Raw genomic sequence first — 14,412 nt, 5'->3', positions numbered from 1 at the left:
TTTCTCAATCTAGTTCCCCCCTCAGGTAACACTAAGCTATGTCAAATTGGCAGTTAACCAAGACAGCCATCGAGGTGACACAGCTGTGAACGCATTCTAAGCTGGCAGATGTATTCACACCCCCAAACAGGGGTGTCAGTGGGTCAGAATCCACTACAGGCAATGCATTTGAGAAGTGAAACTTGTATGCAGCACTGTCAAGAATCAGTTATGTATCTGAATGTAACTTATAAAATTGTATGTAGCACTGTCAGGAATCAGTTAAGTAACTGAGTATAACTTATAAAATTCTATGTAGCATTGTCAGGAATCAGTTATGTAACTGAGTGTAACGTAGGAAATTGTATGTAGCACTGTCAGGAATCAGTTACCTAACTGAGTGTAACTTACAGGTTTCTTTCCTACTTTCCCTCAACTTTTACTCCTAAGGCATAGTAAACTTCCAACTTTCCACCCTTAGATCATGGTTCATTCATGTCCCTCAAATCGTTTGCCTAAAGAACCCCAGGGTCCCCTGCCATCCTCAGCCTAGCCCCTTCTTAAAGCCAGGATCCTGGTATGTTCTTCCATCATCCCATGCTTGACTCAGACTGGGAGCTCAACTAGTAACAAATGAGTAGATGGTGATTTAAACCGCGTAACTAGTAACATCTCTTCCCTTTGCTCCTTTCTTTGTTCTTCCCCTAACATGTGAGATATACATTCTTTTAATTGGTAATTAAATAAATCATGGTATTGAGATTACAAAATGGACACTATATAATGTCAAGCTTTTACGGACTCATACACCATCTAAGGAAACACGCTTTTAAAAGAGACTTGGGCCGGGCGTGGTGGCGCACGCCTTTAATCCCAGCACTCGGGAGGCAGAGGCAGGTGGATTTCTGAGTTCNTGAGTTCCAGGACAGCCAGGTCTACACAGAGAAACCCTGTCTCAAAAAAACCAAAAATAACAAATAAAAATTAAAAATTAAAAAAAGAGAGACTTGGGAGCTGAAGATTGGGAGCTCAGCAGTTAAGAAGCTATATTACTCTTGCAGCAAGCCCAAATTCCATTCCCAGCACCAACATTGGTGGATTACAAACTCTTAACTACAGATCTGTCCTCCATGGGCATTAGGGTTAGGGTTAGGGTTCAGACCCACACATACATATACATAATTAAAATCTTTAAAACCACTTTTAAGGAAAGTGGGGCAGATGCTGGTGGCTATCCATTTCATTCTCCTTTTTTACTTTCTATCTTGACAACAGAAATCTGGTTTTGTGCTTGACCAAGCCAGCTCAGTCAGTCAACCAACCAGGTCTCAAGGGAGGGAGTAAGGATTGAAAAGAAAAAGACACTTAGACAACACTATAACATGACTCCAGCCAGCGCTTAGGCTGAAGTGGTTTTTTTTTTTTTTTCCAGCCTGCTTTTATACCATTCTAAGTCCCTGCAAAGGATAAGGTCAGTTCTAGGTCAAGGAACAAACAAGGCAATAAACAAAGTCCTGTGGTACCCAGGGACTTATCACAGTGATCAAGATCTTGAGTCTACTTCCTTGTTCTAGCCCAAAGTCAAATTCTTGCCTGAGCTTACTTCTTTGTCCTAACCAAATGTCAAATTCTTGCCAAGTGACCCCAAGAGCTCTCCACATGTGCTTAGCTGAAATGTTTTCATTTTTATACCCTTCTTTATAGATATGCATGGTTGGTTAGCCCTATGATGTGTAGACTAGAGTTGTCTAGGGAAACAACTCCTTTGCATGCTGGTAGTGGTCTGCTGGCTGCCTCAGGCTTTATTACGGCCTGAAGCATGGATGTGAAGCATAGAAGCATGCTGAAGCATGGAAGCTGTGGCTACCCGACAGTCTTGTGGCATCATAGAGTCTCAAAGTCCTGCTAAAGAAGACAACAGAAGGATGAAAAGAAGAGCCGATTTAAGAACCCCAAACTAGTTATCTCTGTGTGTATGTGAGAGAGAACTATCAGGTTTCTTATTATTAGCCAAGCTTCCAACAGCTAATTACAATGTGTTGGCATTAGGGGCGTAAGAAGTACAGACAGTTTAAGGAAAGATGGATTGTTATCTGGAAAGGGGAAGATGGAAAGGGATTCCCAGAGGACATAACTGAAGAGCTGAGTGGTGTTCAACAGGCTGGGCAAGGGTGACTATGTCTTATGCTTTGTAAATGCCTGAGGTGAAGCTGAGGAGTCTGGGAAGATGGACAATAGCCTAAAAAGTTCCTGGTTTTGATTTAGACGGACATTAAGCTTGGTAAATTATGGAAAATTTTGAAATCTGGAGAAATGTTAATAATGCTCTGTATGTTTTCATGTAGCTTCAGCTGTGTTGCTAAGGATGGTCCTTCAGACCCTACCTCCCAAGTGTGGGGCCCACAGGCAAGTGTAATATGCCTGGTTTGATACGGTGCTGAGGCTCAAACCCAGGGTTTAAGGCATGTTAGGTCAGCACTCTAGCTGGGGAGCCAGTTGTAAATTTTTGTCTTCCTATATGTTCTTCCTGCTTTGAAAAGAAAAATAATAGTTTTTTTTCCTGTATTAATTTGATTAGTTCAAAGGTTTAGTCATTTTGTTCGGAGAGCATAAATGAGGACATTTAGAGATCCTTGGTCCTCAGCCAGAAGTCCTATGACTTCTCCTTTAACAGTAATTGTAACTAAGAAGGAAAAGAAATCACATCTGCTATACTTGTCAGTGTGTTAACCGAGTAACTGTGGCATCTTACCAGTCCTCAGGAAAGCCTCCCTCATGGGCTGCAGCAAACTCTGACTGTTGTTGTGTACTTAACCAATGTAAACTCTTTGGAGAAAAACCAATAGCTCTCATATCTAGGACTTTAACATTGAAAAGTAGTTTTTTTCTTAAAGGTTCAGTGCTGGGCATGATGGCAAATGCCTTTGATCTCGGCACTCAGGAGTCTGAGGGAGGCAGATCTCTAAGAGTTCAAGGCCAGCCTGGTCTAGATAGTGAGTTCTAGGCCAACCAGAGATACCTAGTAAGACTCTGTCTCAAAAGAATTTTCCTAATTACTAAATTACAATAGTAGGAAGAAAGATAATAATCAGTATACATTTTATCAATCAATTAAGTACAACATGGGGAAAAAAGCATAAGCTACAAGTAGAAACTGTAACAGCTTAAAAGGAACCTGTTCAAATATAATAAAAAATGGGATTTAAAATAGTGGGCCCTTCCTTAGATGGAAGTTACTTAAGAAGATAATCCGTGAAAATTAAAAAGTCTTGATTCTTTCGTCATGAGCTGGAGAATGATTTGGGCAGTCGAGATTAAGATTGTGCCAGAGCTTATTTCAGGATCAGAAGACTGGGAAAGCGTAAAGCAGGGACCAGATGTTTATGAAGTTGCATCCTCGTAAGCACATATTGTCAAATCCGAGCTCTGCCGAGTCCTTTCAAGCCAGATGCCACTCTCAGATCTCCCTGCACCTCTGCAATACTGTAACTGGAGTTTCGTAATGATGACCCTGGTATGACTTCTGAGTCACAGCGGGAAGACTGAATTATGTTCTGCTCTGCCTTTGTGTATTTAATTATAGTTTTATTAGTCGCAAGCTAGGAAATCCATCTGTCTTATAGCACTGCTAGACTGACCAGAGCCTTCTTGCCAGAAGCCCGGTCGTCTCCACCAACCACGTCTACAGCTCATGGAGAGAAAACGCAAAAAGCCAGGACAGCCCAACAGATTTTAAAATCTGAGCGTTATCCTGACAAGAGCCATTATCAGGACATAATCATCCCACCATATTTTTAAGGAATTGTCACCGGTGTGTTTGTTAGTAGCGTGTCAGGTAGCAGATTGCTTTAATAACTATAACATGTTATGTGTTGTCATGAGGAACAACAGGAGCATTTTTGAAACTGCACTTTAAATGCACATGTTTCGTAAGCAGTCACACGGACATAGACACATGGGTAAAAATGTTAAAACCCTTAATAAACGTAGAGATAGAAAATAAGCGTAAAACAGTTGACTGGGAGATGGGATGGAGGGGCGTGGGGAAAGCAGAGCCTGGAGCGTCCGCTTTCCTGTCACAAGAATCACTACTGTCTGGGTGCTCTCAAGTGAGATGTCTTTACCAGTGAGAATGACTAAAGTTTGCTATTTCAGTACATTCTGTGCTTGGCCTTTTCCAAATGCTTGAACACCCTTATGACAGTGCTTTGACCGCGCCTATGGTGCTTTGACCATGCGCACAGTGCTTTGACCACACTTATGGTGCTTTGACCTCGTGCACGGTACTTTGACCACACGCACAGTGCTTTGACCATGCCTATGGTGCTTTGACCATGCACACAGTGCTTTGCTTTGACCACGCTGGGTGGTGGTGCAGCTGCTTTGGAGCCGTCCTGCTCCTGTAAGCAACCCCAATACAAACTCAATGGTTTGCCAAGTTGGACTTTGGTGTAGTCCTTACCTCAGTCTGCCCCGGTTCCCTTTCTTGGGTGAGTAGAGCTGTGTATTGTCTCCCAAGAAGTCTCCCACCACAATGTTCAGGGGCGTTTACATAAGGCTTTAGGACAGACCTGCTGTAGGCACATAACACAGTTTCTGATTCTGTTACATAGTTCACTCCTGCCATTCACTTCCTGGACAGAGTGAGTGAGTTTTTTTTGTGTTTCCTATTTCAGATTTGGGGAAATCTGTAATATTTACATGTATATAATAACATATCTTCTTGGGGAGGACCCACATACTAACATGAGGTGCATTGGCTTCATATAGAGTACCTACACAGAGCCTGGAGATGACCATAGGCGATACTGTGAACAGCTTTAAACAGGAGACAGTCTGTGTAACTGAAAAAAATCAGAAAACATCCCTTGTGTAATCACATTAAGCTCTGGTTATCTTGGATTGGGAGTACTGAATCTGTGGTAGTTCCTGAGCACTGCTTCCCAACAATGGCATTAACTTCTGAGTTCTAACAGCCATTAGAGCTTTACAGCAGAGGAATGAACGAAGCCAAAAGCCCAAGACACAGCTGCCTCATGTTGCATGTTGACCTGAGCAGTGCAAATAGGAAAGTGGAGCTGGGGAGCTGGCTCAGAGGTTAGGAGAACGTGGTGCTTTTGCAGAGGCCCAGCACCAGCAGGACCACTCATGTCAGCCTTTAACTATAGTTCCAGGGGATTTGTCACCCTCTTCTTGGCCAGCTTGTGCAATGTACACGTGCAGTAGACATACATACATACATACATACATACATACATACATACATACAAATCAAATAAAGACAAGCAATTAAAAAAAAACTTGGGACACTCACACTTGCAGGTCATGAGAGCACATGAAGCAGAGGCAGAACTTCTGCTTGGCTCTCGATGGAGGCAAGTCACCTCTGCCCAGTGGGATTTCAGGAAGGGAGCCAAGCAAAGGAAATAGTTTTTTTTGTTTTTTTTTTTTTTTTCTCAAGGCAAAGAAAAACAGTTTTCATTTTTGCCTTTAAAATTGTTGCCACTTGATATTCTCCGGGGACATCGTAGTTCAAACAAACTCACTATTTATTAGGATGCAAGTCTCAGAAAACAAAGAGAGTGGGACAGGTGTCTCTCCCTCTTCTCTTTTGTAACAAGAGAGCACCAATACCCAGGCTCCAGAAACCCCTATGAGTGAGATCGAATCCTGACCAACAGGTCACACTATGCAGATGCAAATAAGGAGATAAGAAGCAGCTTTAGTAAAGTTTTGTAAGTTAAAAAGAGAGAGATAAAATATAACATGGGACCTGAAATTTCAGGCTTGAATATCTTCAACCCTGTGCAGAGGAAAACCTGAGAGACTGATGGTTGTGTTGTTCAAGGCTTTAATTGAGGTATTTCTGGAACACTGGAAGTGGAAAGAGAAGTTTTTGCACACAGGCATCTTACGACATGAACCCATGAATGTATTTTAGACATCGTGTAGGGTTAATATGGATGAATAGAACATAAACCTCTGGATGTGAAGGAAAACTGATTGCATTTGATCCCCCAAGTTGCTAGAAGACACAGTTATGTACAAAGAAGAGGGCATGAATGAGGAGAGCACATGGGCTCAGAAGAGGTTGGAAGGCCATGAGCATTGGACTGTCATCGCTCCGAAGCACGGACATACTACTGTTCTTTCTGTTATTCCAACTGACTTTCCAATACCCAGAGTGGTCATAAGAATGAGAGGTGCCTCAGTAAGATTTTTGGCTAAATAGATAAAAGCAAGTCCATAAATATTTCAGAGCTCTCTCCGGAAAACCGAGCCTGAGCAAGATGGACATCAGGAGGACGGAATATCTGAGGATAAAAACTTCTGGCATCTGAGGATGCTGTTTGTCATCTTTTATCCCTTCATCCCTCCCAGCTACCTGAAGCCCATCCTTGGAGGAGGAAGACACCACCAGGCTGGACAGTTCCTGGAAGCTTCTGTGCTGACTTTGAGCAATTTGATCTGGTTGGGCCTTGGTTTCTGCAAACCAGATGATGGAAATGAGCACAGGGTATTGGGAAGGGTAACTGTTTCACATGGTGTGTGCTTCAAGGTGTTCATGTGAGTCACCCCTCAGTCCTACAACCAAATACTGACATTAGGTAGTTGTAGGGAGTGGTAGTCTAACTTGGCTCCCAGTGTGAGCAAACAAAGCCATCATGGCAAGGAGGTATGGTGGCAGGAATGTAAGGCAGCTGCCCACATTGCTTCTGAAGTCGGAAGCAGAGAGAGAGCCCATTGATTGCACTCAGCTCGCTTCTTTTCCCCCTTTTAATTCAGGGGACGCCCCAGCCTGTGGGAGGTTGCAGCGTCTATCTAGGGTGGATCTCCATCCTCAGTCAGTCCTCCCTGGTAATATCCTCATAGAGGCACACAGAGGTGAAACTCCCAGGCGGTTCCAAGCTCGTCAAGCCGAGTACAGAGACAAAGAGCCCAGCATGTCCTCAGTCTATCAACAGCAGCCTGTAATTTCTGGTTGAAAGCTGTTCTTTTATAGAGGTACTGTCCCTTACTTAGTGGTGGGACAAGGGGCTGGGGGCAAGACCAGAGCCTAAGCATCTTAGTGAGGACCAGGGAGAACAGAGTCACACCCTGGTGACAGGGGAACAGCAGCGCAGATGTTTGTCATTTCTACCCCCACCCTCCAGAGCAGCCATGTTGTATCAATTAGACTGAAACATTGTATATGTGCTTGTTTGGGGTTCTTTTTGTTTTTGGTTCATTTCAATGAGAAGTGAAAAGCCAGCTAGCTAGTTCTGCTGTGTGTCATCACCCATATTGTGAAAAAGAATGTTTTCCAAGAAATCTAAGCACAGATGTGTCACCACTATTCTGAGCACGAGTTCTGTGTGGCAGGACAGTTGCTGGGCAAGGGTGATGAGGGAGGGTTCCTCTGTTAACCAGAAAGGCCTTTCTCCCTGTGTCACGTTGGCTTAGGGTATCAGATCATACGGGGAAACTTGAAAAGTCATACTGAAAATGAAAAAAACAAAAAACAGAGCTGGTGAGTGTGTGTATGTGTGTGAGCACAGTGAAAAAATGTCTGACACGGTGCTCCGCTGTTGGGAAAAGGTTTTTATTAACAAAGGTCTTATTAACAAAATAAGAGAGAGACGCTATCCAGAGGCATCCGGCTAGAGTTCAGAGCAAAGAGAAAGAGAAGCAGACTGGACATGGCCAGGACAAGAGCACAGAGTGGGTAGGTTAGTGTGGGTACGGAGATAGCAAGGGATACGGCAGGGGTCGGGGGAGGGGGTGCGCAGGGGACACACAGAAAGTATCAAGAGTAGCTGGGAGGAAGGGCCGGGCCGCAGGCTAATGGTGGACTTTGAAATGTAGAACTTATAAGAAGTGCTTGTGAGTAGGGACTGAGAGAGAGCCTGGAGGCCAGAGTTGGCTTTGCTATGTTGACAGGGCCACAGGTAGCCAGCCATGTGCCCCTTTCAGAGGTCAGGGAAATTGCTCCTTTGGCAGATGGAAAATGATTTGGTTTTGCAAGTTCCTAAGAAACGCTGACTTTTATCCAACTGCCATAAATCCTTCTATAGTCCAGCCTGAGCTCATTTCTAGACATATGGACAGGCTGAGGACTAGCAGTATGGAATTTCAAAGATTGGCCTATGTAGCCATGATCATAAAGTGGAGCAGCTATGTGGGGGATAAGCACAGGACCACAGAGACAGGACCCATGCACAGGCTCTGCTCCTAAGGATAACATAACAATAACATTCCTTGTAACAGCACAACCCTAAGCTGGGAACATTGGGATCAAATGTTATTGGGGATCACATTTAGAGCCCATGACGCCCACCTCTTCATTTTCTAGTGAGGAGGGCATTCCATTGATAAACAGTGTCCTCAGATTGTTCTAGCAACTGTATAGTAATCTGTTCAACATACATCTTCTAATTAGGAGCTGAATTTACCTAAAAGGGAATGGAAATAACCAAAAACCCAGCCTGGGGCTGGAAAGACAGCCCAGCAGCTAAAGAGTGCAAGGACCCAGGTTCAGTTCCTAGAACCCACGCAGTGGCTCTCTAACTTCAATTCCAGGGGATCTGACACTGTCTTGTAACCTCCTCAGGCACCAGGGATAAACATGGTATATATATACCATGCAAAACATAAAAATAAAAAAAAAAAACAAAAGACCTTTACTGTTCTCTCTCTGAATTCACACAACTTTTATAACTTGTCTTACTAACTTTTATCTCTTTTGCAAAATAATGTTATAACAGCTCAAATGAGAGAAGTTGCCTGGAGAATCTGGGGTTGTCTTAGCATTCTCGGCAGCCATAGAGAGCATATGATTAAGTAATTTGCAGCCAATGGGCAAGTTCGTGTTTATTTTTCCATGTGAAGGAATCTTTGTTCCATCCTTGGGATTCAGGGGCTGACTGTCTCTGACCCTGACGACACTCGGTGGGTTTCCATGCATGGTTAGATTGAGCACAGCTTTGAAAGCAATTGGAGGCCATTTTCTGAGGAGCCCAACTGTTAGGTCCCTGATTATAGAAGGCTCAATTGTCAAGAGAGAAGCTGGAGTCTGTTGCAGCCAGATTCTACAGAGAACAGCAGTTCATAGTGCAGTAATTAAGGCAGGACTCACCTCCCTGAGGCTCCCAGGAAGCTTTTTCCTCAAGAACAGGCATCTTCAGAAACCCAGTTATTTGAAAGCAGTAGAGGCGGTTACCCAGTGAGTTGAAGCAAAACCACAAGAAAGGTGCTGATGCATGTTTGGAAGATGCAAAGACATTCGGTACACTGTTGGCCTGTGGAAGAGGAGGTTTTGTTTTCCCTAAACTGATTTTATAAACCAGTACAGTGAGAAGTCTTCCAGTTGGAGTGTTGAGGTATTTCTCTTTCCCTAACGTTGTTCTATGAATGTTCTGGGAGCTGACTGAGAAATGAAAGAGGCTGTTTCTCTGAACTGCTCTCCCGGATGGCCATTCCCTCTCCACACCCCTCACATGCTGCCTTGCCCAGTTTGTGTAGGCAGTAATCAAACTCCCTGTGGTCCCAGACTAGGAAAATCTCAGTCCCACCGCTGTCTCATCTTTGCCTAGAAGAGATCATTTGCATCAGGCTTGACTCCCTTTCTCCACTCTGAACGCTGTCCTTTCTTCTTTCTTCACATGGACATGTAGAAAAGGCAGCCGGGCAGCTGGGAGCTCTCCAGTCCCTTCCTGCATTTCGTTTCTCAGCTCTACTTGTTATAAGAAGCAATCACATTGAAAACAAAACAAAAACAAAAACAAAAAACAAGCAAGCAAACGAACAAACAAACAAACAAACCTAAAACAGCCTTTGGTACACGAATACAATATACATTTATACCGTATTGCTCTCCCTGCACAAGTCCCACTCCCTACTTCATGCCCCAAACCCCTCTGCATCGAATTAGTGCTGCCCAGATGCTGGTTCATCTCCTGGAGCATAGGGAACCTGTCAGGGGCCACGTGGTAGAAAAAACTGACCCTTTCTCCTCCAGTGGCTGGTATCTGCCAATGGCTGCTCAGCTAGGGTGGGGTCTGATGAACCTGTCTCCCCTCCTCCCTGCAGTCCATCCTTCGGTCCAAGGGCCCTGTCTAGAAAACATTGTTTCACAAGTCTTCCCCCACCTCTGGCTCTCACATTCTTCTAGCCCCTTCTTCTGCAATGGTCCCTCCTGCCATGTGGGAGGGGCTGGGTGATATAGAGGTAACTTCAGTGCATAGCCCTCCATGGTCACTTACTCTCTGCACTTTGGCTGGTTGTGAGCCTCTGCATTAACCATCATCGGCTCCACAAGAAGGTCCTCTGATGGGCTGGAGAGATGGCTCAGCGGTTAAGAGAACTGACTGTTCTTCCAAAGGTCCTGAGTTCAAATCCCAGCAACCACATGGTGGCTCAAAACCATCCGTAATAAGATCTGATACTCTCTTCTGGTGCAGCTGAAGACAGCTACAGTGTATTTACATATAATAAACAAACAAACAAACAAATCTTTAAAAATAAAAAGGTCCTCTGATGAGAGCATCAACGGTACCTTGCTCTATGGATGGGCGCAAGGATAAACGTTTAAGATACAGAAGCAACAACATTGGACTTGTGATAAACTCTAAAGGAGGGAGCCATATGTTCTGGTTTCAAGGGCTCTGCCTCAGCTCTCTGAAGAGTCACTCTGCTCGTTATTTCCTCCCCACAGCCCTCTGTGAATTCTCTGATCTTCAAGTACTAAAAAATGTAGTGCAATGATTACTACTTAACAGCTTTTCCATTTGGGGCACTAAAGCACAACATTGTCTTTTATTTTACATTGAGGATGAACCACACGAGGTAAACGAGTCTGTTTGAAACAACTTTGGAACCCAGCCAGTTTTCTCTGAGAAAATGAATTCCCAGCTTTTGGAACATGGTCCATTTTAAAGTCGGCTACATCCTCTGAGCTTTTGGTAACTAAAATCTTTTGATGTAGTGACATTAAGTCAGACAGGCCTGCCTCGGGCTTTGCCTTGCTGAATATTTTCATTATGGAAAGAAATGGACCGGTTTGTTTCTTGTGTCTCACTATGTTGGCACAGCTTCTCCGATACTTGGCACCCTGCAGGTTGGTTATTGATAGGTGCTCACAGTCAAGCATAAGGGCACAGCAGGTTTCACTCTGCCAGTCCTCTCTTGTGCGGACATAGAAAACTACCTTCAGGATCCCCTCTAGAGACCTGGTGTGGTCATGTGACCAGATATTTGTCACTAGAATGTGAGTGATTTAAGGACCTTGTGCCTCATCTTTGTGTAAAGCCCGCCCCAGCCAGTAGCTCACAGTGCCAGTCAGCTCTCATGATGTCTAACTACCAGAGCCAGCCTAGAAGCCAGCTATGGTAAAGCAGAGGTAGGACCAGCCTGGGGCTCCACTGACTCAAGCTGCCAGACTTATCTGGGGCTGTTACTAAGGAGACAAGTGAACTTCATTGTTTAGAAAATATTCTATTTTTAGTTACTACATAATAATTATCCACATTCCTGGGGCATTTTAATACATGAATATACTACGTAATGATCAAATTGGCTTCATAGCATATGTGATGCCTCAAACACTTACCATTTCTATGTGATGAGATACTGTTGCTCTCATCTAGCACAATGAGCTACTACTAACCAGGGACCGACCACTGAAGACCTACCTCCCTCTCCTGATGAACCAGCATCTCTCTGACTCCTCCCCATGCCCTTCCCCCTCTCTCCTGAGACCTATTTTATTTACACTTAGTTTGATGACATCACATTTTAGTGGGTGACATCATGTGACTTGTTTGACTATTTTTTTGAGCTTTTGGGGTGCTCTTACAGAACCTCGGCCTAATCCACACTACTACTGTAAAAATAGTTTATGAAATATCTTTTTCTTTTAATCTCAATAAGAATGGTCAAACTATAGAAGCAAAAAATTAATTTTCAGAAAATAGAACTCCACAGGACTAAAGAGAGTCACCCGTCTCTAATTCCTGGATATTAAACATTCTCACCATTCTTCCAGAGGACTTGAGTTCAGTCCCCAGCACCCATGTGAAGTGGCTCACAACTGCCTGTAGCTACAACTCCAGGTGATCTATGACCCTGTTTTGGCCACCTCAGGCACCAGCACACACATGGCCTTTATTCACACATATACATATGCACACACAGAAATAAAACTAAATATAAGAATAATTTTTAAAAGCTCTTTAAAAAAAAAAAACAGTAAAGAAAGAAAAGGAAAACAGAGCTCTGGCTATAACCAGCCACTTTGCTTTGGTTCTGAGAGTGATTTTTCTCTAAACACTTACGATTAATTTAAGGTTGTATCCAGACATAAAGGCGTGTTTACCAGAGCCAGGCATATTTTCCAAAGAGTTGGAATCTGCATGGGTACCTCCTCTGCCATTCCCTGTGTCCCTGAAAGGCACAAAATACACCACGAGTCTCATTTCTCAGCCATAGCATCCCATGAAAACCCTGGCTTAGTTAGGGTGAGAGTCTCCTTAGGATAAAATGTGCCCTCCTGAAACAACACTCATCACAGATCACATATACACTGAGTAGCAAAAGACACCGAAAGCAAGACTGATTGATTCCAGTGAGTCTAAGAAGCTAGCATGGAGGGCTAGCAAGACTCCTTGACTGGTAAAGGACCTTCCCAAGCAAACCTGACCACTTGAGTCCAACAGTCAGAACCCACACTGGAAGGAGAGGAACAACTCCCCAAAGCTGTGCTCAGCCCTCCACACACATGCCGTGGCATGCATGCACACAGACACATACACATGTGCACAGGCATAAGCACACACAGAGATAATGTAAATAAAATCAATTTTAAAATTAAAATAAAGACATCTCATAGGGATTATTTTTAAAATGAAGTATAAATTGGAATGAAGGTAAATTTGTGGGTTTATTTACATACACTTGGTCGTGGCTGATGGTATGTCTTAGAAACAGCTGAACATTTTGCTTATATAATTATTGGTTTGCTTTGGTTTTCTCACACATCAAAATAGCATAGTTGTTGATTTCCTGTAACTTTTTTAAAAAATTAAAATAGATAAGATCAAAACAATATAGCAAATGAGGATTAAAACACACAGCCCAAGTTGATCCAGGATCAAAGGGTACACATGCAGGCTTTGGCTGAGTGAGGACTGAGTTCATTCCCATAGCCTTAAGTTCTAAGGGGAAGGAAGGGGGACAGGGGAATCTGTCTCTAATAGCTCATAAAAGCCAAGTGAATACTTGAATATTCTTAATGGAACTCTGAATTCTTATCTAAGAAAATGCATTTCTGTGGATAAAATAAGCATCAAGAATAGAAAAATGATTCCTCGTATATTGTAATGACAATTCATCTTGCTTTTGAATTGTTTTGCACTTGTTTATTTTGTAGGTACATATGGGCATGTGTGGCAATCAGAAGACAACTTATAGGCATCAATTTTCTCCTTCCACCATGTGAATCCTGGAGATGCAAGTCAGGTTGGTAGGCTTACACACACACACACACACACACACACACACACACACACACACATACACACACACACATCTCCCAGCATTCTTCTGCCTCCACTTCCTATCTGGCTGGAAGAGTGTTGGGATTACAGGTTTAAGCTGCAGTATCATTGGGTTTTACATCAGTTCTGGGGATCTGAACTCAGGTCCTCATGCTTGCATGATAAGCACTCCTGTCCACTGAGCCAGCTCTCCTGCCCCACGGTTGGTTTTAACTGGGTCCTCCTGCACCACAATTATTGTGGTGGTTATCAGACATTGAATGAATAAAGATTCCTGCTTCAGCCTTATGCTTTCATCATGGGACACCGTGACTCTGTGAACATGGTTTATCTTGATCCACAGGCCCTCAGCTGTACAACTGTGCCAAAGATCAGCTTCAGAACCAGCCCCCAGAACTTCTAGACCACACTTGGCACTGCCTGAGAGCCAAACTGGCCAGAGACACACAGTTTTACCTGAGAAAGGTATTTTATAGTTTTTTTTCCCAAGGATCTATTTATTTTCTATATGAGTATGCTGTCTCTGTCTTCAGACACACCAGAAGAGGGCAATGGATCTCATTACAGATGGTTGTGAGCCACCATGTGGTTGCTGGGAATTGAACTCAGGATCTCTGGAAGAGCAGTCAGTACTCGTAAACACTGAGCTATCTCTCCAGTCCAATATTTTATACAATATTTTAAAAAATCCAAAATATAAGAGTTTGTGATACACAATAATTGTATGAAATACAAATGACTGGTGTTCGTAAGTAGAATTTCTCAGGGCATGCAAGCTCACGTGTGCTGTCTATTCCACATGATGTTGTTATTTTGCAGTTGTAATGGTGACTTAAACACAGACCTTTAAACACCAGCTATCTGTTCTTTATTGAAAACGTTTGCCAGTCCTTTCTCTAGA

The sequence above is a fragment of the Mus pahari genome, chromosome 2 (genome assembly GCF_900095145.1).
Source record: "Mus pahari chromosome 2, PAHARI_EIJ_v1.1, whole genome shotgun sequence".
Taxonomy (NCBI): domain Eukaryota; kingdom Metazoa; phylum Chordata; class Mammalia; order Rodentia; family Muridae; genus Mus; species Mus pahari.
The sequence above is the reverse complement of the archived record's forward strand: the minus strand, read 5'-3'. Positions refer to the sequence as shown.